Genomic DNA, 3,943 nt, shown 5'->3' on the forward strand with positions numbered 1-3,943 from the left:
AAAGTTTATTTTAACTCATATATAGATCATAGCTTGCATACTTTGAAACCATCTTGAGATTCAAAACCCCTAGGTTATTCCATGAATATGTCTTCCTCAATATATCCATTGAGAAAGGCTGTTTTGACATCCATCTACCAAATTTCATAATCATTGTATGCTGCTATAGCTAATAAAATCCTAATGGATTTAAGCATGGCAATAGGCGAGAAAGTCTCCTCATAGTCGATCCCCTGCCTTTAGCAAAACTCTTTCGCAACTAGTATTATTTTATAGGTCTCCACCTTTCTATCAGAATCAATTTTCTTCTTGAAAACCCATTTATTCCCTATAGGTATACTACCTTTAGGTGGGTCCACAAGATCTCAAACTTGGTTCTTATACATGGAATCCATTTCAGAATTCATTAATTTGATCCATTTAGAAGAGTCTATATCTAATATAGTTTCTTTGTAACACCCCAAATTTTATTATTTATGAGTATTTTTGATATTTTAATTTTATTTAAATTTTAGGAATTTTTTTGAGATTTTTCGGATTTTAAAAATCGGGTTCGATTTTCCGAAAATATAAACTTTGATGATTTTTAAAAATTAATTTAAAGACCACGTGGCAAAACTAAAAATATATTTGGAGTCTACGTATTTTTCTGAGTTTCTGAATTTTTGAATTTTGGACCTCGTTTTGGTCCCGTGCAGTAAAAATTCAAAATTTTGTATTTCGAATCGAACCGGCCGAATCGAACCGGACCGGATCGGACCGGTCGAATCGAACCGGCTCCCTTTCCTTTTTCTTCTCCCGCGCGCGTCGTCCCTCTCTTTTCTCTTTCTTTTCTCTCTCCTCCCCTCCCCTGCGCGCGCGCGTCGCTCCAGTTTCTCCGGCCAAATCCGGCCGATCCGGCCACCGATTGGACCGGGTCTTGTGTCTAAAATCATCTACTCGGCGAGAGCTTTCCATAGACACCAAGAACGCCGAAATCCATCGAGCGGTTTGTCCGATTTTTGCTCGGGAAGATTTTAGCCCATTTCGACTTTTGGGCTAGATTTCTCGAAAACCGTGAATCCCACGAGGAAACCGAGGCCACCGGCACGCTCCATTCGTCGAGAGCTTCGCAACGACATAAATTTCGAATTTTTCCGACACCGTTTTTCGGTGGGTCCCACGGAACTTCGCAGTGTAATTTCGAGCATTAAATGAGCTTAGAAAATTCTGAAAAATTTATGTGCTAACCCCCGTGTTATGGGCTTCGTGTAGGTATCCTCGATTCGCGGAAATTCGACAGTTGACCGGGTCTGCAAATTTCGGGCCAGACAGACCCGTGACCGGAAAAGTCTCCGAATTGGGCCGAGGTTTTGGCTAGCCCCCCATTGTCAGACGTCCCGAGCGCGTCCCCGAAGTCGGAATCGGCAAAGGTAAACCCGAACCTAGTTTTTACGTAATTTTCTAGTGCTTAAATAGGATTAAAAATCCATAAAATATTCGTGGTAGCTTAGAAAATTACGATTCTTTTTGCAATAGCTTAGTAATATTGCTAAGGACCGCGGGGCAAAATTTTATAATTTTTAGAGCTTGTTTGGGCAGTTTTTGCAAAAATGATCAATAATAAGGACTAAATTGAAATTTTGCGTATTATGATGGATGATTGATTTGATGGGCCCAGGAGGGGCTGTGTGATATGATTGAACTGTTGATGTATGGATTGTGAATTTTGAAGTGCGTTTTTAGCCCTTTTGAAGGTTGGTTAGGTCCTAGGTATAGGGAGACTCACGGGATTTTCTACGACTTAGGACGTAATTGGTCTTTTCTTTATTTGTATTGAGTCAGATTGTATTAAATAAATGTAATATGATTGTCAGGTGAGCCGGGACAGCCTTCTTCCTCCGCCCAGCAGACACAGAAATTTGTCGTCAAGATTGTGAGTAAAATATAAAATATAATTGTAATTTCGATATTAATATATGTTCAAGATGCCCAGGCATCACTTATATGCATATATTTATTTAGTTAAACTCTAGGCACGAATTATGTTGCATTCATAACTGTTAATGTGCCATGAATGTTGTTGTGGTAATTTGGAGCAGTGTGCGTGCGTTGGCGTGCGTGTGATGTGGTGTGGACTATGGATAGGATGGGGCAGTCACGGCTTGAGTAATTCGCTGGGACCCGATCCTTCGAGGGGTAGTCACGGCTTGAGTAATTCGCTGGGACCCTCGATTTGGTTATTAAGTGGAAGTCCGAGCTTGAGTAATTCGCTGGCACCAGGTTGGATTTAAGAGAGTCAGATAGGGATCACCCCATATGTTATGATTGATACTACAGGTGTGTGAGTGCTCCAAATTACCTTTTTGATGTTATGATGTGAAAATGTTGTGTATGTTGCATTTCACTCTACAAAGTTGCATTAGTTTGAGATAGTTATAGAGATTATAGTTAAGATTGATATTTTACTCTCTGAGTCGAACGCTCACTCCTGTTCAAAAATTTTTACAGGCCACAGGAGGATATTTTGTTCTGGGTTAACCTGCCTTTTTACCTCGCAGGTTGTTTATCAATATTGTGTAATTTAATTACTCCTAGAATTTCCGCATGTGTTAGCAGTAATTATTTGAAATTGGTCTGTAATATTATATTCATGTTGGACCTGTAAACTTAATATTTTAAGTCTGTTTGATGGATTGGATGAGGGAGCTGAGCTCCCATTTATTATTATGTTGATGAGTATGTGGAGGGTGAGCTGAGCTCCCCAATGGATTGTTTATTGTGTTTACAGGTGGGTGAGTGAAAACTCCCGTTGGAAAGTCCATTTTATGGCCGGACTCTGTCCGTTTGTTTTCTTGATATTGGGCCCAAATGGGCCTTAGAGTTGGGTTAATGAATAGTTAAGGCTTACTACGGGCCTCGGGGGCTTTAGGCTGGCCCAGGTCCTAGTGCCGGTCCGGCCCATAGGTTGGGTCGTGACATTCTTCATAGGTCATAGGATCATCACCATGATCAAATTCCTCATGAACAAACAACTCTTGTTTATTTTCATGAAGAAAACTATATCTATCTAGTGGACGAGATATTCTAGTTGACCTTCAAGGTTGTATTATGGATATACCATTAATAAGTTGAGGTTGACTGGTTGGATTAACATTCATTTGGTCTGTTGGTTTATTGGAATTCTCTAATTCCAATTCTGTCTACCTTCCTTTGCCACTCTTTGAATAAACTCCTTTTTAAGAAATATGGCATCTCGGCTTATTACAACTCTTTGTGATGAAGGGGAGATAAAAATAATATCCAAAACTATCTTTTATATATCCAACAAACTGTCACTTTTCAGATTTAGTTTTCAATTTTTCAGTCTTTAGCTTTTTAATGTAAGCTAGACAACCCCAAATCTTAACATGCTTAAGACCTGGCTATTTTTCATGCCATAACTCATACGGGGTGGAAGAGACTAATTTGGAAGGAACTCTGTTAATATTCTAATAAGGTACGGTTCCTCCTTTTTGACACACCATTTAATTTGGTGATCCTGGAGGAGTCAATTGAGAAATAATGTCGTGTTTCTTTAAGAACTCATCAAACTCAGTACTCAAGCATTCTCCTTTTCAATCTGATCGTAGAGTTTTAATACTTTTTCCTGTTTGATTTTCTACTTCTGATTTAAATTCTTTAAACTTTTCAAAGGATTCATGTTTGTATTTCATTAAATACAAATACTCATACCTAGATTTATCATCGATAAAGGTAATAAAGTAGTGATAACCTCCTCTTGCCATTTCTTTAAATGGGCTGCATAAATCACTATGTACCAGCTCCAAAATGTCTTTAGCTCTTAGTCATTGTCCTACAAAGGGGGATTTAGTCATTTTGCCTTGAAGGCACGATTCACAAAATGGAGTACGTTCAGAACCCAATGGAGACAAAATTCTCATTTTCTCCAATTTTATAATCT

General features: G+C 38.8%; 1 long non-coding RNA gene across 1 annotated transcript; it reads left to right on the forward strand.

The window, feature by feature from the left end:
• The first annotated feature begins 735 nt into the window (after positions 1 to 735).
• Positions 736 to 1,916, forward strand: LOC131170655 (uncharacterized). The gene is made up of 3 exons (XR_009141418.1): positions 736 to 1,152; positions 1,255 to 1,412; positions 1,857 to 1,916. It is a non-coding gene; the product is annotated as an uncharacterized LOC131170655 (long non-coding RNA).
• Positions 1,917 to 3,943: the final 2,027 nt, after the last annotated feature.

This window comes from Hevea brasiliensis, chromosome 11 (assembly GCF_030052815.1).
Source record: "Hevea brasiliensis isolate MT/VB/25A 57/8 chromosome 11, ASM3005281v1, whole genome shotgun sequence".
NCBI lineage: Eukaryota > Viridiplantae > Streptophyta > Magnoliopsida > Malpighiales > Euphorbiaceae > Hevea > Hevea brasiliensis.